The sequence below is a fragment of the Cebus imitator genome, unplaced genomic scaffold, assembly GCF_001604975.1.
Source record: "Cebus imitator isolate Cc_AM_T3 unplaced genomic scaffold, Cebus_imitator-1.0 Scaffold2, whole genome shotgun sequence".
Classification (NCBI taxonomy): Eukaryota; Metazoa; Chordata; class Mammalia; order Primates; family Cebidae; genus Cebus; species Cebus imitator.
In genome coordinates, this window is record NW_016107317.1 from 4066053 (window position 1) to 4092751 (window position 26699).

Consider the following 26699-nt stretch of genomic DNA (forward strand, 5'->3'; position numbering starts at 1 on the left):
GTAAAAGCTTGGCTCAGGTACTCATAATTTTCAGCCTAAGCTTCTTTGTTCGTATAAATGTGCAAATGGGGATAATAATAGTTCTTACCACATAGAGCTGTAGGAATATTTCAATAAGATGAATCACATATATGAAATATTTATATAAAATGAATTGATTATTTGCTTATATAAATTTTATGAGTTTTTCAAAATAGATAGTATGCTTTTGCACAGAGACTGACATGATCAAGTTCATAGAAATTGTAAGATATTAATAGGTCCTGCAAACAGGTGTTGAGTCCCTGCTATATACTGAGTGACTGTAAAAAATTTGCTGAATATTGGCTGGGGGCAGTGGCTCACACCTATAATCCCAGCACTTTGGGAGGCTAAGGCGGATGATCACTTGAGATCAAGAGCTTAAGACAAGCCTGGCCAACATGGTGAAACTCCATCTCTAATAAAAATACAAAATTAGCTGGGCATGGTGGCACGTGCCTGTAATTCCAGCTACTCAGGAGGCTGAGGCACAAGGATTGCTTAAACCTAGGAGGCGGTGATTGCAGCGAGCTGAGATTGCACCACTGCACTCCAGCCTGGGCAACAGAGCAAGGCTCTGTCTCAAAAAAAAAAAAAAAAAAAAGGTGCTGAATATCTAACAACAGCTGTGTAACCACATTTTATATTTCATGTTTATCTCACCTTCTAAAAGTTGATTATTTTCCTTTTCTCTGCAATATTACTATTTTTTTCTTCAAAAAACATGGACAGTATATGATTAGGTGACCTCTCCTATCATCCTCCCCTTCCCTGTAGGAATTTTAGTGATAAATGAGCTGGTGGGGTAATCAGGAAGCCCTTGATCCCTGCTATTTCTATCTTGGTGTTGTTTAAGGGCCATCATTCCCATTGTTTAGTTCATCCTCTTTTCCTTCCCTTCTTTCCTTCTTCACAAATTTCCAAGCCCCTATTATATACACTGCATAGAGCTAGAAGCTGTGGAAAACCCCAGAAATACACATATGTGTGTGCATGGGCACACACACACACATACACACACACACACACACACTCACTCTCCGTGTTGTCAAGTGTTTAAAATCATTTGAGACGACAAGGCATAAAAACTGAAGTATAATATTTGAATGGCAATACGCGACCCTATTGTAGGATATATACCAAGGCTGCTTAAGATATATGATTAATAGTTTTCCTTACAAACTTAGCCCATCACATTGTTAGTCTCTGTTGTGAATAATTTAGGGGTTTTGGTTTTGTCTTTCACATAGGGATAACTTTACTCTCTGGTTTGTGTAGATAAAGAAATCGCCTAATTCCAAAATTACTAGATGAACCTAATACCTTGACCAAGAATAAGTTAGCAATACAAATGACTACATAAGATAAATTCAGTAACATATTTGGAATTTGACTCATTTATATATTAGAGGGACTCTCATAACTCATCACCAAATTTCTATTCAATGTGTTTTGAGTATAAATGTAAAAAGAAAATTTGCTGACTAAAGACATGCAGAAAATTATTCCAAATAGTGATGTTTTGATAAAAATAAGGAGTGAATATATTTGGGAACATATAATGAAACACTGACAATCATATAGAATGGGAAATGTGCAAAGCAGTAATGCTAAATGGACTGGGGTGATAACTGGCAACAAACTCAGATGAGCATGTAAGGTGAGGGGTGCAGAAAAAAAGGCAAAAAGACTTTAGGTAGAAGACTAAGCAAAGAAATCACATGATAGGCTGGGAAGAACACAGGCCAGTCTGTTTATGTCTCCTTGGTGAAAACACTTCTGGACCAGTACACCTGATCTCAGGATTTCAATGCAATGAAGACGTTGAAAAACAAAGGAAGTCAAGCATGAAAGCAGAAGTCATCATAAGGACCTGCCAGATTGATTTATGAGGCATGAATGGCACAAACACCACCTAAACATATGCATATATGTGAGTGTCTCTTGCAGAAACCCAGTGATTATCAAAATAACTAGAGTTTTCTTTGTATTTGTGTTGTGAGAAATAAGCATTTATTACTTAATAGGCTTAAGTAAGATCCTGTGCCTTGAAAAGAAGATTATTTTGTCATCAGGCAGGTCATTTCAAAAAAAACAAAAATACGTGCAATTCTCATGCAGTTTTCAAATTCAAGTTCATTTGTAATAAACTGAGGAGACTGTAGTTCTAAAAACAAATGGTTAATAGTGGCAATACAGTGGTAATAGAAATGAAATATAACCTTAACTGATAAATAACTATAGTTTTTGCTGGGCTTATTCTTGGCAAATAGCCCAAGTTCAGGGCTTGAAATTTTTAATAAATGTACTAATATCTTAAATGGAGAGTTGACTAATAACCTCAGGAGAAGAAAGGTAATGGAATGGAAAAGAGAATTTTTTTAAAAAAATAGCTAAAGGGCGAGATGTGCCCATCCAGTGACATCGTTTCTTAGAAAAGGTAAGATATTGAACTAATTTATCATTGGGAAAGTGCTTAAATTACTTTTTTACTTCAAAAAAAACCCTGCTTATTATAAGCCACCAATTACTGAAATTGTTATATAAACATATAAAGGAAATATGAATATTTTAAATATAGGATAAAAATAGTCCTTGCTAGAGATACTACTGACTCAAAAGGCTGACTATGTCTATACAAATGTTATATAAGAAATAGCTTTAAACACCTTAATGTCATCAACTGACATCTTGGCCTTTTTTTTTTTTTTTTTTTTTTTGTAGAGACAGAGTTTCGCTCTGTTGGCCAGGCTGGTCTTGAACTCCTGGTATCATGTAATCTAGCCACCTCAGTGCCAGGATTACAGGCATGAGCCACTATGCCCAGCTGGCATTTTATAGTGAACCTCAAAAAAAGTCAACAGCAAACTTGAAGAATATTGGAATATAGATATCTCAAAAATGATTGCCTTTTATTTATAAATGTGTTTTAGAATTATTTTCTAAACATGAATTATTTTCTATTTGAAAATAATTACCTATAAATTGTATAAAGAAAAGTAATAGGCAAACACACAACTTATAAAACTATTTTAATGATTGTGGTTCCACATATATTATGCTTGAGTTTATGGGAAGTGTTTTGAAATTCATACAGAACATGGAAAAAAATGTTATAGGACACAAGATTCAAATTGAGGTCATCCAAGTTATAAATCAAAACATAAATGAACTTCACAGTACATTTAGTTCCAACATAGTTCATAAAATAACCTGTTTACTTTCTCAAAGTGTATAAATTTTTAAAATGTATTTTGATTAGAATTAACATTTTTTTGAAGAAACAAAATTAGCTCCTGTATATCATTCTTAAATGCAAAAACCTTCAATTGCTCAGCATTGTTTACTGAATCAAATTCATAATTTTCAGCTTATAGGCAACTCAATTATCTTCTCCACAGTATAGGTGATTCAATCTGCTTTTCCTATTTCAGCAATACATAGCTTATAACTTAATAGTCGGTCACTTATTTTTGAAGTGAACTGGATAATTTCAAGCACTTTCTAATCATACTGAAATTGTTTCAAGTTCTCTCACCTTATGTTAGACTATATCCCACATATTTCTTTTGAATTAGTTGTTGCAAACTCAGATGCCTACAGAGGCCATGTACATAACACAAATGGGTGCAGTGGGTCTGGAGGGGACCAGAAAAATGGGAGGAGACGTCACACCCTATGTTAGAGGTCAGCTTCTACACAGCCCCAATTGTTCACATGCAGTAATCATGCCTCTCGTTGTCAGATCATCTGACTTTTTAAGAAAATCCCTAAATCCAACTCTTATATAAAATCTTTCAACATTTTATTGTTGGCAACACATTTAAATAAAAAATAAAAATTAAAAAAAACTGTGTAGACCAGAAAAAGAAAACAAAAAGTTTCCAGGCTGAATATGTTGCATGGACTTCTAATTTTCACCTTTGTGGAAAACTGTAAACCAACTAACCCCATGATGACCTAATCACCTCCCATGACGTCCCTCCCCCAACATGTGGGGATTACAATTTGGATTATAATACAAGATGAGATTTGGGTGGGAACACAGGACCAGACCGTATCATTCTGCCCCCGGCCCCTCCAAAATTTCATCTTTCTCACATTTCAAAACACAATTATGCCTTCCCAACTGTTCCCCCAGTCTTAACTCATTTTAGCATTAGCCCAAAAATCCAAGTCCAGAGTCTCATCTGAGACAAGGTAAGTCCCTTCTGCCTATGAACCTGTAAAATCAAAAGGAAGTTAGTTACTTCCTTGATACAGTGAGGGCACTGGCATTGGGTAAATACACCAATTCTAAATGGGAGAAATGGCCAAAGCAAAGGGGCTACAGCCCCATGTAAATCTGAAATCTAATAGGGCAGTAAAGTTTAAAGTTCCAGAATGATCTCCTTTGACTCTGTCTTGCACATCCAGGTCACACTGATGCAAGACATTGGCTCCCATGGCATTGGGCAACTCTGCCTCTGTGGCTTTGTAGGGTACAGCTCCACTTTTGTCTGCTTTCATGGGCTATCGTTGGGTGTTCAGCTTTTCCAGGTGCACAGTGCAAGCTGTCAGTGGATCTACCATTCTGGGGTCTGGAGGACAGTGGTCCTCTTCTTATGACGCCACTTGGTAGTGCTCCAGTGGGAATTCTTTGTAGGGGGCTCCAACTCTACATTTCCCTTCTACACTGCCCCAGCAGAGGTTCTCCATGAGGGCTCTACCCCTGTAGCAAACTTCTGCCTGGATATACAGGCATTTCCATACATCCTGTGAAATCTAGGTGGAGGTTCTCAAACCTCAATTCTTGACTTCTGTGCACCCAAAGGCTCAACACCATATGGAAGCTGCCAAGTCTTGGGTCTTGGCAATCTCTGAAGCAATGGCCCGAGTTGTACCTTGGCCCCTTTTAGCCATGGCTGGAGCTGAGTCAGTTGGAAAGAGGACACCATATCTCATGGCTGCACAGAGCAGGGGAGACCTGGGCCCAGCCCAGGAAACCATTTTTCCCTCGTAAGCCTCTGGGCCTGTGATGGGAGGAGCTTCTGTGAAGGTGCCCTGGAGACATTTTCCCCATTGTCTTGTTGATTAACATTTGGCTCCTTGCTACTTATGCAAATTTCTACAGTGGGCTTGAATTTTCTCCCCAGAAAATGGGTTTTTCTTTTGTATTACATTATCAGACTGCATATTTTCCAAACTTTTATGCTCTGCATCCTCTTGAACACTTTTCCACTTAGAAATTTCTCCTGCCAGATACCTTAAATCATCCCTCTCAAGTTCAAAGTTCCACAGATCTCTAGGGCAGGGGCAAAATGCTGCCACTCTGTTTGCTAAAGCATAGCAAGAGTGACCTTTACTCCAGTTTCCAACAAATTTTTCATATCCATCTGAGACTACCTCAGTCTGGACTTCATTGTCCATGTAACTATCAGCATTTTGGACAAAGGCCATTCAACAAGTCTCTAGGAGCTTCCAAGTTTTCCCACATCTTCCTGTCTTCTGAGCCCTCCAAGTATCTAGGAAGTTTCAAGCTTTCCCACATTTTCCTGTCTACCTCTGAGCCCTCTAAATTGTTCCAACCTTGGTCTGTTACCCAGTTCCAAAATCACTTCCACATTTTCATGTATCTTTACAGCAGCACCCCACTATTTCAGTACCAATCTCAGTACCAGTTTACTGTATTAGTCCATTCTCATACTACTATAAAGAACTGCCCAAAACTGGGTAATACATAGAGGAAAGAGGTTTAATGGATTCACAGTTCTGCATGACTGGTGAGGTCTCAGGAAACTTATAATCATGGTGGAAGGGGAAGCAAACATGTGTTCTTCACATGGCAGCAGGAGAGAGAAGTACAGAGCAAAGTGAGAAGAATCCCCTTATAAAACCGTCAGATCTCATGATAACTTACTCACTATCATGAGAATAGCATGGGGGCACCTCCCATGATGTCCCTCTCTGAACACATGGGGATTATAATTTGGATTACAATTGAAGATGAGATTTGGGTGGGGACACAGAGCCAGACCATATCAGTGATAGTATTAGGAGGTAGAGCCTTTGGAGGAGATTAGAGTATGTGGGTGGAGGCTGCATGAATTGGATTAGGGTCCCTACAAAAGAGACCTCAGAGGGCCTCCTTACACCTTTCATCCATAAGGACATGTGAGAAAATGGCTATCTATGAGGAACAGGCTCTTATCAGTCACTACCACTCCTGGTGCTTGATTTTGGACTTTCCAGCCTCTAGAAGTGGAATAAATAAATTTCCATTGTCTGTAAGTCACCCAGTCTATAGTATTTTTATAGCAGTGTGAACAGACTAAGACATGTTGCTTTATGAAACCTCCCTTGTCTGTCTCCAGATCTCTTCTGTTTTTGAATCTAGATAATACTAAATCCATTTCAAACTAAATTCATTCTTTTATCATATTCATTTATATAGCTGTTTTATTGTTATTGCTAAAAGCAGAGATTATTTTACTTTTCCTGACACCTCGGCACTCAGTAAACACCTAGGTGTCAGGCATTTAATTGAATTGAATTAGATACATAGGGCATCACTTACAGATGCCTCATCAGGAGTATTTTTCATTGAGACTTTCATTTGAGCTGGACAATACAGAGTTAATATTTGTCAGGCTAAAGTTTAACAAAAAAATCAGTTAAATCATGTTTTCTTAACAGATGGTGCATCTGCGTTTCCTAATGCAATGTCCTAACTGTGTAGAGTTGTCGTAATTAAAGAATAGTTGCCTGCAAAATCTTCCATAACCGAAGAATCTTACCTATATGTAGACTCTAAGTATGTTCCAAGCTTGACTCATACTGCTCCTGAATTTGATTCAGTGCAGACTCCTGTATGGTATTCCTCCCTTGACCCCAAATAATTGCCAAAATCTTTCTTGGTTTTAGTTTGAGAACAGTTTAGAGTGAACTAGGCCTCTATGATCACTCCAGAAATGACCCTGGGACCCAGCACACAGAATTTTCTGGCTTTCTGGTTACTCTCAGCTTGGTCTAATGCTTGAGTTAGTATCATGGGAGACTCAGTGGAGCTAGATGAGGGTTGATATATTGCACTCTGCTGACCACTAACTATATCTATAGAAATTGTTATCACTTACATTTATTTCTGTTTGATCTGTATAATATACATTGTTTACTAGGCAGCTGGGTATGTGGTAGAAAGGGCACTGAAACTGAAATAAAGATATCATCTGTTCGATCTACTAGAGGAGTTACCTGAGCACTCAAGTTTGACTTTCTCATGTGTAAGATAAGGAAATGATAATGACAACCCCTTAGGGTAATGTTTATTTCAGGATCAAATGAAATAGTATTTGTGAAAACCGTTTGTGAGCCTGCTATCTAGGTGTTTACTATTGTTTAAGTAAATTATGCACTTGTTTCTTTGGTGGTAGGTATCTAATTTCTTGGGAAGCCTTTGGGGTCAGCAAACTATGGTTGGACCAAATCCAGCCTGGTCCATTGATTTACATGTTGTCTATGGCTGATTGACTCAAAGATGGCAGAACTGAATATTTCGACAGAGACTCTATGTCTTGCAAAGTCAAAAATATTTAATATCTAGCTTTTTACAGAAAAAGCTTGCTGACTCTTGCATAGATTTTCACCTGCAGGAGATATTCAAAGATTTGACTTTAAGCCTGAACCTGGAGAGCACCCCAACAAGACCCTCTCAGATTTACTATTTATTTTTCCTGTGGTCACAGGGCAGGAATGAAAACACCTGTGGGATTTGGGACCAGAACAATAATTACTTCTCAGTCTTATCTCCAGCAGCCAGAAGAAAACATCTGCTTTTTTTAATTCTGCAGAGAAGGGCAGAATTAAAACTGTCTAGGGACTTCCACTGTATCTCTGGCGCAGAGAAGGAAAGGAGGAAGGCAGGCAAGAGCATTTCCGGTTTAACCGAATGAAAAAGTTACCGCAAATCAAATTAGTGAGGGTGAAGCCTTGGCTTTAAAGTTTAAACCTAAATAGGTCTCATTGCTGTTCTTGAACTATTGGATAGATGTTGGCAAAAGTCCCACTAATTCTTTGATTTGTTTAATAAAAGTCATTAAAAAAAATCAAATGGATCACCGGGCAGGAATTTGACCAGAAACACCTTCCAAGTGATAATTAGCTTGCCAATTTTTCTCCGAGTTTTATGTTAGTATAAATATTCATGACACATTCCCCATCAAATTGTAAGTTCTTCAGGAAACAGTTATCAGTTTAAGAAGAACATGAATCAGACTGATAAAGCTAATTGGTTAGGGTTCTTTTTTCTCCTTCATTTTAAATAAAGCTGTTGAAGGTTCCCAGGGTAATGAAGAGCTTTGTTGTTATGACAACTGCTTATTCCTTTCCCTTTGAAGAAGCTTGCGATGTGATAGGCAACACATCAGGAATAATGAAAACAAATGATAAGTGAGATGCATCCGCTTAGAGGAATAAACCAGCACAAACCTAAACCATTTTACTGGTTTTCAGTTACTGTTTTCATGGCAGGAATTTGGATAGTCTGAGCTGGTCATTTGTGCCAGTTTTCACTGTTACTTTATCCAAGAATCGTGTTACTCTGGAGGATTTAGATATATACTGAGATTTTTTTGTTTGTTTGTTTGTTTTGTTATTTTGCCTAGTGCTTCTCCCTGTCCAAACTTCTCTTCTCACAGACTGCCTGAAATACAAGAAGCAATGGTTTGTCAGGGTGATGGTACACAGTTGAAAATGATTGAGAAAGCTCACTTAGTTTACTTACTCTGATTTCTTCCAGCAAAAGGGAAATTGCATTATAGCTTTAGAGTTTACCCCCGGAACCATAAAACAGCATTTGCTTGTTTTGTGCCAGGTACTTTCACATTCCTTTTCTCCTTTAACCTGTGCAACAGCTCTGTGAACTTGACATTATCTGTTTCAAAGAGGAAGAATACCTTTCCAGAAAAGTCCAAAGAACACATCCAACATCTTCCAGCTAAAAGCGGATAAGTAGGGATTCAAACTCAAGTCTTTTGATTCTAGCTGGTCTTTGCATGATGCTATAGCCGAGAAAAAAGTGGATTTGAATAATTAAGATATAACAGCTAATTCTCAACTGAGGTAAGCTATTCTAACTCCTCCTCATTTATTTGTTAAACACTTAGCCTAGCTAGCCTAATGCATTTTTTCCCTCCAACTCCAACTCATGGACCTTTGGGGGTTATGAACATTTTATGGATATGCGCAGATTGTTTTTTTTTTTTTTTTTTTTTTGTGACATAGGCTGAGATATAAAATACAAGGTTTCTTCACATGTAGTAAGGATAAGTTTCGTGAAATGTATATATCAGTTTATATATACTCACGTATAATTGGTTGTAAGTCATGGCCTAAAAAGTTTGAGAACCACCTCTTTAATGCTATCATTGTCTCCCTGTTGATTCTCTAGTTTCATTTTACTTCTATTTTCCCGCCTTTTTTTGATGTCAATAGACATGAAATATGCTAGGGAGATATTTGTCTTTAATAAATGGTCACTGCAGAAACAGGCTTGGCTATTCTCTTTAAAACTTTTTGAAAAGTATATTGTCCTTCTTTCATGGGATTAAAGACTCTGTAACAGAAATTTATTCCTCACAGTTCTGGAGGCTGAGAAGTGTAAGATCAAGGCACTGGCAGATTTGGAGTTTAGTGAGGGCCCACTTTCTCATAGACAGCCATTTTCTCACTGTAACCTTACATGGGGAAAGAATTAGGGGTCTCAGGTTTCTTTTATAAGGGTGCTAATCCTGTTCATAAGGGTGGAGCCCTCATAACTTAATCTCCTCCCAAAGGGCCCACTTCCCAATACTATCACCTTTGGGGTTAGAAGCTCAACATACGAATTTAAAGGCCACGCATTCAGATTATAGCAGCCAACCATGAGGATCAGGGAAGTAAGTCCTCAGTGAAAATGATGCTACAGCCAACTCGATCAAGCTGCCACGTGCTTATGGACAAGCATCTCTGCTCCATATTTTCTGTTAATGTCTTCAGTTTTACTGAAGGGTTCCTGGGGCTTAACTGCTGCTATCCTTGGAAATGGTCACAGAGAATTACGAAGGAAGTTACATGAGAAGAATGGATATCAAAGTGTACTGAATAGATGTACAGATAGAATGTCCTTCTATGAAGTATACTTGCCAGAAATATTTAATATATCAAGGTTCCAGATCAAACCTACAATGTAGGGGAAATACAGATGATGGAGACACAACCTAAACAGCACCATGAAGAAGTCGACAGATCCAGAGTGTGACATACCCTAAAAAGACAAATTGGTCTGGATTTTCCAAAAAGGAAATGTTATGGATATAAAAGAAGTAGGGGGTAGGTCCTAAATTAAAAGAGGCTAAAGAGACAGTTAACAACCAGGTGTAATGAATGAGACCTGTTGAAAATAAAGTTTATAAAACTCACTTTTGGTATCATTGAAGAAAATTAAATATGAACTGGATATTAGGTATCATGGAGTTATTACCAATTTTTTAGGTGTGGTTATATGGTTATATAAGAGTATGACTATTTTTGGGATATGGATATTAAAAATGAGGTATTATATCCATAATCTGAAACTTTCTGGTGATTCAGCTATCTATCTATCTATCTATCTATCTATCATCTATCTATTTATTATCTATCATCTATCAAGAGAGATAGGTTAAGCAAGAATAGGCAAATGTTAACAACTAGAAAACATAAGTTAATATAATATCCAGGTTTTTTTGGTACTATTCTTAGAACTTTTCTGTAGGTTTAAATGTTTTTAAAATGGCAAGTTTGGAGAACAAAGAAAATGTATTATATGATTCATTCATATAGAGTTAAAAAGTAGTAAAAAATAATCTGTGGTGTTAGAAGTTACCTTTGGGGAGGGCAGAATAAATTGTGATTGGCAGGGAACACAGATGAGATCTGAGATTATTCTCATTCTTAACTTGGGAAGTGATTAAATGGGTATATTTCATTCAGATAGATCACTGAGTCTCATACTTATTATTTGTGCATATTTTATATATACATATTTTGTACTTAAAAAGACAGAGTAGAGAATTAACATTTTAGAATAGTTTATTTCTACTGGGTTGACATTTGAAAAGGGTAGGTAAAATGCTGGACTGATACAAAGCTGTGTCTGTGCTTGGGCTGGGCCTTCAGAAATTCCTTGAGTTTTGGGAAGTAAGGGCTTCAGTTAAATTGTATAGCTTCTGCATATGTTAATTAAAATATTTTGCTCTTAAAAATGCTTACTTAGATGGAAAATAATTACAATAATTAAATAATGATTATTGCTTAAATGTTGAATCTGAAATCCTGCTAGCCTTGTGTATACTTATCATAGCACTTCAAGTTCACTATTACACAGGAGTTTTATAGCTATTTCTATAAGATTTTTACAGTAAGATCCAAAATACCATATTGTTTATAATTAGAGAATGTGCGGTCTATCTGCCAAAGGTGATGGTAGTGGAATTCTATTCCACTGCCAGGTGGCATAGAATCTAGTTAATGGGCAAAAATGGATTTCTTTTAAATGGCATCTCTCTAAGCCTTTCATTTTGGATTAAGAAAAGAATGAATAATTCTTCCACTCCCTGCCACCATGGATGATTGCAGGTCTACTGAGTGATGATTTGAAACCCATTCATTTACAGGGGCATTTTCTGCTCAAAGGCAGGTAAGTCTTACAGTGTGTGTATAAGTTAGTCTTAACTGATACAGCAATTCTATATATATCATGACAATTTCTGGGGAATAATATTCCTCGGTGTTACTAGGTATTGTCTGCTTTCCTCCTGATATATTCATCCTTTGTTTCATTCTTGTGTTTAATGGAGTCTTTTAAATGTAAGTTTCATGAGGGTAGGGACTTCTATTTTATTCACTGTTGAATCCATAGTACCCAGTACCTGGCATGTAGGAATTGCTCAGAAACTATTTGTTAAAATAGTGAATGGACAAATACGCTTTGAGCATCTACTATGTGTCCAAAGTTATGGAGAGCTTAGAACAGAGAGGAGAATTAGAGATAGAGACTTGATATGAGTGGAACAGCAACCCCCTTTGTCTCTCTGGATTTTAAGGAATTTCAGCTCAAAGTCTTGCATTCTCAACTCATGTATTAGTTAAGTTAATGCTAGCTGCTGTAGCAGGACATCCCCAAATCTTAAGGGCTTATCATATCAGACACTATTTCATTAAAGTAACATTCAGTGTTTAGGTTTGGTACTACTTTAAGTGGTGGAGAGGAGGGCAGGTTCTGTAGCTCGCAATTATTCTGAGACTTGACTATGGAGGCTCTGACATGTTCACCACAAAGCATCTGAGATCACTTTGATCAAGGATGTCTAAGGGCAGAAGACAGAGGATAGCAAAGGCACACTTGCTTTTTAAACATCTTGGCTTGGAGTGATACGTATCGCTTCTATTCACATTCCCATGGCAAGAACTAATCACATCCTTTCCTTAACTCCTACCTGATATGCAACAGGGGCTGAGCAGGTATGGCTTCATGGTAATGTGACCTGTGTGGCACAGGGTCCCACACTTAGAAGGGTTCCATGCCTGATTTAATGTTCTGCTATTACCATCTTGAAATTCTTAATATATACGTTTTAAAGAGGGGTCTGCATGTTTATCATTTTTATTTTGCACTAGTCCACACAAATTATATAGCAGGGACTGAGGCTTTAACAGGGCAGCCCCTTCTCAATAGCAGCTCTACTTTATGGAAGATGATCATGAATATCTGGTCGTCAGTCAGCACTCTCTGCTACCCAAGTTTAAAGTTTCCAAGTTTGTAACAAATAAGGGTCAGTATAATATTTTAAAGTATTCATTATTTAATAATCCCCAGTAGTCAAGTGAGAAGAGGCAAAATTAAGTGCTGGCAAACTTAATGCTTTTCTAAATCACAGAATGCCACCAGCTCAGCTAGTAAAAATTTATTACAGGGCATATCTTAATAGATGGGCATCTTCTGCACATGGCCTTGTGAAAAGGCAAAATGGCACAGATATATGTAACAACTGTAACCACATGCCAGTTTTTCTAGTACTTTGGATTCAAGAAATATTAAATGAGTATACTTATATGTCTATGCTTGGATACCACAATTAAGATAGACTAAAAAAAAAACAAACCCTGATTCATAGCACTTATGTTTTATGCAATTCTTTTATATTTTAAAAACAGCTTTATAGAAATATAGTTGACATACATAAACTGCATACATTCAAGGTATATTATTATTTAACTTTTACTTAAATATAATTTAGCATATTTATAACCTGGTGACATCCTCTCCCTACCCTATTTAATCCCCAGGCAACCATTAATTCCCTTCTCATCAATATAGATTACATTGTATTTTCCAGAATTTTATATAGGTGTACTGTTATCTGTGATGGCTTCTTTTTCTCAACATAATAGTAATAATAATTTTTAAATTTTAGTTTCAGAGGATACATGTACAGGTTTGTTTCATGGATATATTGTGTAATGATAAGCTTTGGGCTTCTAGTTAGCCCATCACCCAAGCAGTGAACATTGTACTCAACAGGTAATTTTTCAACCCTCACTCCCCTCCCAACTTCCCACTTTTTGAGTGGCCAGTATCTATTATTTCCATCTCCATATTCATGTGAACCCATTGTTTTAGCTCCTACTTGTAAGTAAGACCATGCAGTATTTGGTTATCTGTTTCTGTGTTACTTCACGTAGGATGATGGCCTCCAGCTCCATCCGTGGTACTTCGAAAGATATAATTTCATTCTTTTTATGGCTGTGTAGTATTCCGTGGTGTACATATACCACATTTTCTTTATCCAGTCAACCATTGAAGGAAACTTAGTTGATTCTGTAACTTTGCTATTACGAATCGTGCTGTGGTAAACATATGAGGCCAGGTGTTTTTTTGATATACCAATTTCTTTTCCTTTGGGTAGATACTTGATAGTGGGATTGCTGGATCAAGTGACAGTTCTATTTTTAGTTCTTTGGGCAGTCTCCATACTGTTTTCCATAAAGGTTATACTAATTTATATTCCCACCAACAGTGTGTTGGTGGTCCTCATTTTTGTCAACATCGGTTATTTTTTGACATTTTAATAATAGCCATTCTGACTGGTATAAGATGGTATCTCATTTTGATTTTAATTTGCATTAATCTGATGGTTAGTGATTTTGAACATTTTTTCATATGTTTGTTGGTAACATGTATGTCTTCATTTGAGAAATATCTGTTCATGTACTTTGTCTTCCTTTTTTTTTTATTTTGAGACGGAGTTTCACTCTTGTTACCCAGGCTGGAGTGCAATGGCGCGATCTCGGCTCACCACAGCCTCCGCCTCCTGGGTTCAAGCAATTCTCCTACCTCAGCCTCCTGAATAGCTGGGACTACAGGCTGTACCACCATGCCCAGCTAATTTTTGTATTTTTAGTAGAGATGGGGTTTTACCATGTTGACCAGGATGATCTTGATCTCTTGACCTAGTGATCCACCTGCCTTGGCCTCCCAAAGTGCTGGGATTATAGGTGTGAGCCACCATGCCCGGCCCTTTGCCTACTTTTCAATGTTTTTTTTTTTTCTTGTTGATTTGTTTGAGTTCCTTATAAATTCTGGATATCAGGCCTTTGTCAGATACATAGTTTGTTAGGTACATATGTCAGATGCATATTTTCTTGCATTCTGTAGATTGTCTGTTTACTCTGCTGATTTTTTTTTTCTGTGCTCTTCAGTTTAAGTCTCATTTGTCTATTTTTGGTTTTGTTGCAATTACTTTTGAGGTCTTACTCATAAATTATTTGCCTAGGCCAATATCTAGAAAAGTTTTTCCTAGGTTTTTTCTCAGATTTTCAAAGTTTCAGGTCTTACATTTAAGTCTTTAATCCATCTTGAGTTAATTTTTACATATGGATTTTGTGTATGGTTAATTTTTATATATGGTAAGAGAGTTCATTTTTGTGTATGGTAAACCTTTTGCTTATGGCTAGCCAGTTTTCCCAGCACATGTATTGCATGGCGTGTCCTTTCCCCATTGTTTATTTCTGTTGACTTTGTCAAAGATCATTTGGTTGTAGGTATTGGCTTTATGTCTGAGTTCTCTATTCTGTTCTGTTGATCTATATGTTTATTTTTGTACCAGAACTATGCTGTTTTGATTACTATATAGCCTTGTAGTGTATTTTAAATTCAGGAAATATGATGCCTCAGGCTTTTTTCTTTTTGCTTAGAATTGCTTTGGCCATTTCAACTCTTTTTTTGTTTTATATGAATTTTAGAATTGTTTTTCTAACTCTATGAAAATGACTTTGGTAATTTGATAAGAATTGTATTGTACTTTAAATTGCCTTGGGTAGTACGGTACTTTTTAACAATATTGATTTTTCCAATCCATGAGCATGGGATATTTTTTCATTTGTTTGTATCATCTATAATTTCTTTCATCAGTGTTTTGTAGTTCTCCTTGTAGAGCTCTTTCACCTCCTTGGTTAAATGTATTCCTAGGTATTTTTTTATTTTTGTAGCTTTTGTAAATGAAATTGAGTTCTTGATTTGGTTCTTAGCTTGAGTGTTTTATAGGAATGCAACTGATTTGTGTATATTAATTTTATATCCCAACAATTTACTGAAGTGATTTATCAGGTCTAAGCATCTTTTGGAGGAATCTTTGGGGTTTTCTTTGTACAAGATCATATTATTGCTGAACAGAGATAATTTGGCCTGTTCTTTTTCAATTCAAGTGCCTTTTATTTCTTTCTCTTGCCTGATTGCTCTGGCTAGGACTTCCATTATTATTAACATAATTATCTTGATATTCATTAATGTTGGTATATATATCAGTAGTTCTTTTTTTTTGTATTATTGAATAAAAGGCCTTTGTATGGATATATCACATTGTTTGTCCATTCCTTTATTTGCTGATGGATATTTAGATTGTTTACAGTTATTGATTATTACCCATAAAGCTGTGAACATTTGTGAACAGTTATTGTGTGGACATAAGGTTTCATTACTTTTATGTAAATACCTAGGAGGAGAATGACTAGCAGGTGTATTTTTAACTTTTTAAGAAATTGTTAAACTTTTTCAAAGTGGTGTAACATTTTACATTTTTCCAGCAGTGTACAAGAGTCCCAGTTACTCAACATCATCAGTATTTTTAATTTTAGACATTTTAATAGGTATGCACTAGTATTTAATTGTGGTTTTAATTTGTATTTCCTTAACTACTAATGATCTTTAAGATCTAATACATTTTTATTATTTTTGTTTTACATGCTAATTTTTAGGGGGAGGTTTAATAATAATAATGTATTAATTTTATCATTTTATTAAAAAGATTTTATATTTATCTACATAGCTTCTAATGCATTATTTCAGCTTAGTGCACTTAAAAGAGTATTTTGCCTTCATTTTTTGAAAGATTTTTGCTGGGTATAAAATTCTAGATTGACAATTTTATTTTTCTTATTAAAAGATACTGGGTGGTGTGTGGTGGCTCACATCTGCAATCCCAGCACTTTGGGAGGCCAAGGCAGGTGGATCACCTGTGGTCAGGAGTTCAAGACCAGCCTGACCAAAATGGCAAAACCCTGTCTGTACTAAAAGTACAAAATTGAGCTGGGCATGGTGGTACATGCCAGTAGTCCCAGCTACTTGGGAGGCTGAGGTAGGAGAATCACTTGAACCTGGGAGGTGGAGGTTAGAGTGAGCTGAGATTGCATCACTGCACTCCAGCCTGGGTAACAGAGTGTGACTCCATTTCAAAAAAAAAAACAAACATATATATATATATGGCTCCACTGTCTTCCTGGTTGTCTTGTTTCTAATAAAATGTCTGCTGTTATGCTTATCTTTGTTCTTCTGTACATATTATACTTTTTACCCCTCTTGATGCTTTACAACTTTTTCCTTTTTTTCCCCCTTTGAGACAGAATCTGGCTCTGTTGTTCAGGCTGCAGTGTAATGATGCTATCATAGCTCATGCAGCCTGAAACTCCTGGGCCCAAGTGATCCTCCCACCTTAACCTCCCAACTAGCTGGGACTACAGGCACATACCACCATACCTGGCTGATTTAAAATAAAATTTGTAAAGATAGGTTCTTTCTTTGTTACCAAGGCTGGCCTTGAAATCCTGGCATCAAGAGATCCTCCTGCTGTGGCCTCCTAAATAACTGGAATTATAGATGTAAGCTACTGTACCTGGCCAAATTTTAAATTTTATGCCTGGTTTTGACCAAGTTAACTATGATGTTCCTTGATGTCATTTTTTTTTCATGTTTTCTGTGCTTGGGATTTGTTGAGATTCTAGGATTTGTGGGTTTATCAAATTTGGAAAAAATTTGACCATGATACCTTTAAATGTTTTATCTGCCCCTTCTCTTTTGTAGACACCAGTTACATGTATTTTAAGCCACTTGAAGTTTTCCCACATCTCACAGAAACACTGTTCATTTTTTCAGCCTTTTTTCTTTTTGTGTTTCATTTTTAATAATTTATAGTTGTATTAGTCCATTTTCACATTGCTGATAAAGACATACCTGAGACTGGGAAAGTTACAAATGAAAGAGATTTAATTGGACTTACAGTTCCACACGGTTGGGGAGGCCTCACAATCGTGGAGGAAGGCAAGAAAGAGCAAGTCACATCTCACATGGATGGCAACAGGCAAAAAGAGAGCTTGTGCAGGGATACTTCTGTTTTTAAAACCGTCAGATCTCAGGAGATCCAGTCACTATCACAATAATAGCGTGGGAAAGACCCACCCCCATGATTCAGTTATCTCCCACTTGTTCCCTCCCATAACACGTGAGAATTATGAGAGCTACGTGATGAGATTTGGGTAGGGACACAGAGCCAAAGCATATCACTAATTCTGTATCTGAAAATTTGCAAATATTTTCATGTTCATCATCTAATATGTTGTTATTGTCACGTGTTTTATTTTTCATCTCAGTCACTGTAGTTTTCATATCTAGAAATTTGATTTATATCTTTTAAATATTTGTCTATCTTTGCCCAAGCTTTCTTCTAACTTAGTGAACACATGGACTACAGTTAAAATAAACTGTTTCAATGTCCTTGTCTAGTAACTCTATTACCTGTGCTATTTTGGGGCAGGATTCTATGGGGTGTAATTCTTTTATGCCCCAGGGAGACCCACTGAAGTCTTTCAGAGCTCTCTTTGTCTGAAGCTCTCTCTTCTCTGGTACTCTACACTATGAATTCTGGTTGCCTTGGCCTACAGAGACTTTTATCTCTGTTTCCTCAATTCAGGGACCTCTCTGGGCTTTTCTTGAGTTTTTCTTTCTTGTTCTACAGCCTAGAACTCTTTAGTAAGTAGTCTGGTGCATTTATAAGGGTCATATCATTTTTTTCCTGTTTCTCAGTGATCATTGCCCTAATTTTCTGATGTTCAATGTCTTGAAAACAACTTTTTTGTCTAATTTTTTCAGCCAAGGGTTAAGTCTAATCCCTGGTATTCATCTTAGCTGGAAGTATGTAAATGTCTCTGTCATTTTTTTTTTTTTTTTTTGACACGCGGTCTCTATCTGTCACCCAGGCTGGAGTGCATTGGTGTGATCTTGGCTCACTGCAACTTCTGCCTCCTAGGTTCCAGTGATTCTCCTGCCTCAGCCTCCTGAGTAGCTGAGATTATAGGCACGTGCCACCATGCCTGGCTATTTTTTGTATTTTTAGTAGAGATGGGATTTCACCATGTTGGCCAGGCTGGTCTCAAACTCCTGACCTCAGGTGATCTGCCTGCCACAGCATTTTAAAGTGCTGGGATTACAGGCATGAGCCACTGTGCCTTTCCTCTATGTCATTCTTGACTAAAATCTCACTACTGCCCCATGGAAGGAAGGAAGAGAGGAAGGGAGGGATGGAGGGAGAGAGGGAAGAGAGAGAAAGAAAGAAAAAGAAAGAAAGAAAGAAACAAAAGAAAGAAAGAGAAAGGAGGGAGGGAGGGAAGGAAGGAAGGAAAGAAAAAAAAGTGAAAGAAACCCTGGCAGTGAATTCTAGGAAGTCGAGGGGGGAATAATGAGTAATAAAAATTCCTTGCACATAGTTGATAATAAATGTTACACGGATTAATAAATAAAGTCCTGTGTTTGGAGGAGATACTTCTGAGGAGAAATACAAATGAGGATGAGAAGCAGGATTACATGATTGCCTTCTTCATACACATCTTGTTGGTGGGGATAACAGAAACAGAATTACATGATTGCCTTCTTCATACACATCTTGTTGGTGGGGATAACAGAAACAGAATCTTCCGTGAGGTCATTTGCCAAACAGTATTGCTTTTGAAAGCAGCAGTGGCAAGTGTGGATTCCAGTGAAGTGAAGGATTACTGTTTGGCAAGATGGGAACACTTCAATTTTTCATTCTAATGTCTTTACAGGAATAAAAGAAAATACATTTAAGCAGATACTAAAAAAAGTGAAGTGAAATTTATAGTGCCTACAGTATAAAATAACTTTGGATTGAGATACACAGTTCGTGAAATAATGTCATAGCACTTCAAAGACTAGTCTCTTGCTGTCCCGATCCTACCCTGAAATTTCATTTTTCCTCACCTGTGAAACATTGCATGAATGCAGTGCTGTTTGGGGGAACACAGTATGTCAATGCAGAACATTAGATTAGCTGTGTGTAATGAGGAATCTTGTAGACAGAAAAAGTAGGAGACTGCTGTGCCTATCAGCATTGCTGTGAACACATTATTTTCCACATAAAGCTGGGGCCACTGTGAGTTTGAAAAGAAAAAACATGGGCTAAGCTGACTGAGTATTATATAATTCTTGAAACATGAACTGTCCTGCACTTTTCTTTAAATCCACTTAAGTACCTGCAAAGCTTTGAAGAGGGATTTTAATGACTTAGTGCAAGAACTGTGTGTAGAATTAGCATGTTTGAAGATTTTTTCCCCTCCTGCTTTAAACTATTGAATAAAGGAAGCGATAGTTTCTAGATTGAGATATTGAGATACGTGGCTTATTGACATAGCAAAACTATGTACTGCAGGGACTATTTTACACCATGGTAATGTAGCTTTGCTTTCACCCCTTACAGGGGCTTCCCCTCCACTGACTTCCACAACGTAGCCCATGTCACTGAGCAGGCAACCAAGAAGTTGAGCTAGGACCATGGTTTCTATATAGTAGATGAGAGATACTGGAATCTACCCTCATATATCTTTTCAAATAAAAATAATTCTAATTACTACTATATCATATGAGAATTCTGTCTCTGCTACACACAGGCAACATGAGATGGCTGCAAGCTTCCTCTGGTACATCCCAAATTGTCCTCCCCTTGCCATTCATCTGCTTTTGTTAAATTGTGATATCTCATTGTCTTCTCAACATGCAAATATTCCAGAGTTATGCATCTCACAGGGACAATTTTTATCAAGTCGCTTTTGCTATTTCACTAGAGAGGCTGGTCACCATGAAAGGCTTGAGTGCCTTGGGAGAGGGAGAAATAATAGAAGGGACGAGGAACAGGAAGACAAGCACCAAAGATACATCTCCTACTTAAGAATTTTGCCAAGGAGCAAAATGCCATCATTCATTCATTAAATTAAACAAACATTTATTGAATGTCAACAAGTATTAATTTATATCTCTCCTTGTAACAAAAATAATTATTGTCTTATCTACTGGCGACACAGACCTAGTTCCTGGTGTGGACATGACATGGAGACCAAAAGTCATAGGATAATAGGTTATAGAAAAATATGGGAGGCTGATCATTGTTCAATATATAGTGAATGTGTCACAGTTCATTCACATTTAGAAGAAAGGAGAACTCTAGGAGAACAGGAGTAGGACTTGGTAAATAACCAGAAGTGGAGATAGCTCCAAGATTTCTAGCATGGACAACTAGGTACTATCATAGAGCCATCATAGCTGAAATATACAATGCAGGCAGTGCCAGGCGCGGTGACTCCCACCTGTAATCCCAGCACTTTGTGAGGCTGAGGCAGGTGGATCAGCTGAGGTCAGGAATTGGAGACCAGCCTCACTAACATGGTGAAACCCCACCTCCACTAAAAATGCAAAAATTAGCTGGGTTTGGTGATGGGTGCCTATAAGCTACTTTGAAGGCTAAGACAGGAGAATTGCTTGAACCTGGGAGGTGAACGTTGCAATGAGCCGAGATTGCACCACTGCACTCCAGACCTGGATAACATAGTGAGACTCCATTGCAAAATAAATAAATAAAATAAAATAAAAAAATAAAATGCAGACAAAGGAACAAATTTGTGTGGAAAACAATGAGTTCAATTTTAGTAATACTGAGTTTGAAGGTAATGTCCAGTTGGTGGTTGGATATACTGTTTTGGAGGTAAGGAGACAAATTTCTATATTGAAAATAGGTATTTTGGAGTTATCTGTTTCTAGGTGGTAGTTTAATAGTTTGGTTGATAAGATTGCCCAGGAAGATCAGTATAACAACTTTAATTGGCAGCACAATGTATATGGAAAACACTGACTGGGTAGGTGGGGGCACAGAAAGGCAAGAAAGAAAATGAAGGACAGCGATGTGACGGAAAACAAGACGGAAGAAAATTTCATGGAGGTGGGAAGGGATTATCAATGGTGCCAAATGCTTTCAAAGGGATTGGTGAGTCCAATCTAAAAATTGCCCTTGGAGAGCAATTCAGAGAGATTCAGTGATGTCACTGATGTCATGAAAGTGGAAGCTTAACCTCATTGGGCTTCAGAGAGAACATCAGGAGAAGTATAGATATTGAGTGAACTCTTTCAAGGCGGGTTAGCTGTGAAGGCATTAAACTCCTCCAAAATATAGCCTCTGGCCAAGAAATTGCATTTTGTTACTAAGGAAATGATCACAGATATGCAAAAAGAAGTACATCTACAGATACTCATCACAGCATTGTTTATAATAAAAAAAAATTGGAAACAACTTTAATGTGCAACTCTAAGACATTGATTAAGCAATTTAGGATTCAGTCACGAAAAAAATAATCAACCCTTAAAATTATGTTGAAGAAAATATGCAGACATAAAAAATGTTTGTGAAATATGTTTTCTAAGATTTCTGCATTGAGATTGTAGTCATTTTGTAATTTGGGGGAAAGTCATTAAAAATGCTGCTTACACCCAAACTAAACGTGGTTATGAATAGAGAGTAGAGATAAGGTAGTGGAGGGGAATCAGTCAAGGAATGGGTTTTCCCTTCATTTTCTTTTCCCTCTTCCATCCTGTTTCCTACTTTTTAATTAATTAGAGACACTTGAACATGCCTATTTGCTTCAAGGAAGTAGCCATCAGAAAAAGGCTTCAAAAACATAATGGGCTTGCAATAGAGAAGAATAAGTGAAGAATTAAATTTCATCTGAATTTGAGAAAAAAAAAATTCAGAGGACAGTTGAAGTGTATAGTGCTAAGTAAGAACAAAGACAGGATGGGGAAGAAGAAGTATAGATGGGGATATATATGAGTGTGTAGGTGAGGACAAGAGACAAAAAGTCTGAGGAATGTTTATTTAATACATTTTACTTTTTCTGTGAAAGAAAAAGCGAGGTCACCCATCTACAGAATGTAAGTGGGGTAGGGGTGAGAATGAAGACTTGAGAAGTGTTGACGTTTAGGAATAGGATTATTTCTAGGGAATGAACAAGGACACATTCCTCTTATGGATGTTAACTTAGGGGAGCCAAACATTAGGTCATTAACTCATGACAGGAATTCATCTGCTTAACGGTATGAGTGAATAAAGTCCTGCCTCTTGTCTTATCACAATCACTAACATGTATTTATTGAATTCTGATGATCAAGTCACCGAGGAGATTACAGCAATGAGGAGCTATAGTGCCCATCCTTATGGAATTTACATCTGGTTGAGGAAAAGAATCACAGCCACTTGAAAAGTTAACTACATTTCAAGGTAATGTTGCCATAAGTGATGAGAGTGGCATAAATAATCAGAGAGATGATTGATCACTTACAACTGGAGCAGTGAAGGGAGATTTCATGTAATTTTTACATTGCCTTTGTGTAGTTATTTATTTCTCTTTTCAAATACAGTAGGCACTGCCATATTCATCTTCAACCCCTATCGCATTTCCTGGTACGTGACAAGCACTTAATAACCACCACTGAATGAATGAACTAATGAATAAGTGAATAAACAAATCAAGTCAGACTTGAACAGGTGAAAGGAATAGAAATTCATTTCAGTAGGAGTATGGTCACATATAAAAATACAGAATAAAGGGAAAAAAAATAGCATTCACTGAGTATTTACATACCAGACATTGTATTACATATGATTTTACCTATATTATTAACCCCTTAAAAAAACTCTGCAAAATAGGTATAAATATCCACCACCACAAAGGAATTAAAAGATGAATTCCAGAGAGATTAGCTAACTTGCCCACACAGTGAATAAGCCTCTGGGCACAAGGTTTGCTCTAGGTCAGTGAAGAGGGGGGTTTCTACATCCTCCCTCCCAAGGATATGGCTGTCTTTATCTTGACTGCAGTACATTATGTTTCTCTACCTTTACTCTCTTGTTTTTACATCTCAAGACACAGTTGTATTGATGGCCTGAGTCCCCACTTCCAAACACATCAAGTAGAGACTTTGGTATGGCCTCTGCTTGTCTCTCCAGATGTATTCTCAGCTATCTTCATCAATCGATATCCATGCTATAGCTTTCCTGAACTCTGCTGACCCACTCGTCCTGCTCCTCTTTCCCTCATGCAATTCTCTGTTCCCAGATGCTCTTCCTCATGTTGGCATTTATTCAGCTTTCAAAACATCATTCCATGGCCACTTTCTCTTTTCCTAACTTGTAAATAATGTTGGTTGCATAAACTGATGCTTTGTCTTCCTAAGGCTCCATTATATTTTATTTTTTTCCAAATAGTGATGCCAATGGATTCATCTTTCTCCTCCCCTAAAGAGGCAGTTTAATATTTCTTTTTTTTATTTAAAAAAAATTATTTGTTGATTGAGATGGTCTGGCGGTATAACACCCACCCAAATCTCAAGTTGAATTGTATCTCCCAGAATTCCCACGTGTTGTGGGAGGGACCCAAGGAGAGGTCATTCTTTCCTCGGTCTTTCTCATGTTGTTCTTGTGATAGTAAGTCTCACAAGATCTGATGAGTTTATCAGGGGTTTCCGCTTTTGCTTCTTCCTCATTTTTCTCTTGCCGCTGCCATGTAAGAGGTGCCTTTTGCCTCCCGCCATGATTCTGAGAACTTCCAGCCATGTGGAACTGTAAGTTCAATTAAACCCCTTTTTCTTCCCAGTCTCCGACATGTCTATCAACAGTGTGAAAACAGACTAATACATTGATTATTATTTTTTTTAAATATGAAGATGGGGTCTCACTATGCTGCCCAGGCTGGTCTCAAACTCCTGACCAAATGATCCTCCTCCCTGGGCCTCCCAAAGTGCTGGGATTATAGGCATGAACTACTGTGGCTAGCCCAGTTTAATGCCTCTACAGCTACAAGTGGCCTCTCTACTTCAATATTGTGAAACACCAGGGACATTTCGACACTTATCCCCAAGACTATGATTCTGAAATTTTGTTCCTTTGGTAACTATGGAACCTCCTCCTTTTTATTCAGAGCACATAAAAATTTTTCAGTTTTATTATGTTCTGGAATTCCTGGGTTCTTCTCCCTACATCCTATTCTGTGTCTGCTTAAATTTCTATCCATTTTGGGGGTGTCTGCTAAGCTACTTGGGAGGAAGAGAAAGGAAGCTTCTGCGGGTTCTGCCCAGCGGTAGTGGGCAGAGTGCAGCTGTGCAGGCCCCCTCGAACCTCAGAGTCTGGGAGAGAAATGCTGGTGCCCTGAGAGAGGCTTTTTCTCAGGAACAGCATGAAACAACACCCTTGTCTAGCTCCAGGGATTAATTAGCACTGCTTTGAAATAAATTCTTTACAAGAATCTTACTTCCCTGCAACAGAAAGCTATTTTTGAATTTGGACCAATTTACTATTATTAAATGAGACTAAGGATAGTCTTCTCCCATAGTCCTCTTATTCTGAATATAGCTAATGACTTCAAAGCCATGTATCAATACCATCCTTACTTTCATAGTGGTCAGGCCTTGCTTCTAGGTCCTGGGTGAAGAAAGGAGTGCTATGGTTTGAATATGTGTCCCCTCCAAATCTTGTGTTGAAATTTGATCTCCAGTGTTGGAGATGTGGTCTAGTGGGAGGTGTTTGGCTCAGGGGGCGGATCCGTCATGATCAGCTTGGTGCCATTCACTTGGTAGTGAGTGAGCTCTCTGCTGTTCTTTCGCTGGAGAGCCTGTTGTTAAAAAGAATCTGGCACCTCCCTTGCCCTTGCTTTCCTCTCTTGTCCTGTGATCTCTCACTCATTGGCTCCCCTTTATCTTCTGGTATGAGTGTAAGCAACCTGAAGCCCTTACCAGAAGCAGATGCTGGTGCTATGTTTTAGCTTCCAGAATTATAAGCCAAGTAAGACAGGGGGCAACTATGGTCTTTGCTACAGACTAGGCCTAGAGTTAAGTATTTGTGGTGCTGATGGGGAAAGTTGAAACCATTACACAGTTTAATCTGCCTCAGGTTCAAGGATATTTGGGGCAGCTCTGTTGGCACTCCCTAGATAGAAGGCCAGGAGAGGAAGGAGAATTGTTTCAAGAGCTCATAGGAGACTCTGTGGATCCCCAACTCTATAGTTAGATGGCAGCTGGAAGAGAGAAGAAATAACCTATGGACTATGGGTGTACCCACAGTCCACCAAGAAGGGATTCCCAGCTCTTGCACTCCATCTTCAGATCTTCTAACTCTCTCCCTCATGAGTGCTCAGAAACTCCCTAGTGAGCCTCCCTGTCATCATGCTCCAGCAAAGTGGTATCACAGAACATTTGTCTCTGGCTTCTTGTACTTCATTAAATTTACAAAATCTGATAAAATTTATACTGCTTATCAAAGAGAACAAATGTTGTCTTCCAACAGGCACAAAGGCCAAATCAGGGTGGGAAATTAAAACGCGTGTCAAAATTACGTCTTTACGTAATCATTTTTAAATTGTCAAGAATCTACACCTATTCCTAAAATCTCTTCTATTGATAACTATTAGTAGCCATAAATAACCTAAATAAATAGCCAATCTTTTTGCTAAAGGTGCAAAATTTGTTTCTTTTTGAGTTTGTAAAATGAATGATTAAGGGACATTAGAAGCCTCTTTCCTTTGTAGAAGGTATTCCCTAAATTACAGAAGTGCAATAATTAAAGATAGCATGGCCCATTCAGGTTTTCAGGAAGGATTAAAGAAATAAAAGTAAAACCTCAACATCATTTTGGCTACATATTTGTTTATATTTAAGATTATTTAGGATAAATTCTTACATGAAAATTTGTATACAAGTAGATTTAAAAAACTGATAGATATTGCCAGATTGCTCTTATGAAAGGTAGAAACGATTTATACAAGAAAATTCTATTTACCTTAACACTGGATTTTATTATCAAACAATTATTTAAAGCCAGTGGAATTTATATTTGGAACTTTGAATTCCAAGAGTTCTATTGAACTCTTGTAGAAATGCAAATCAACAACTTTAACATTAGCTAGAGCAAAGTTTTAATATTATGCATCAATCACAGTACGGTTCTGTGTACTCAAGTTCA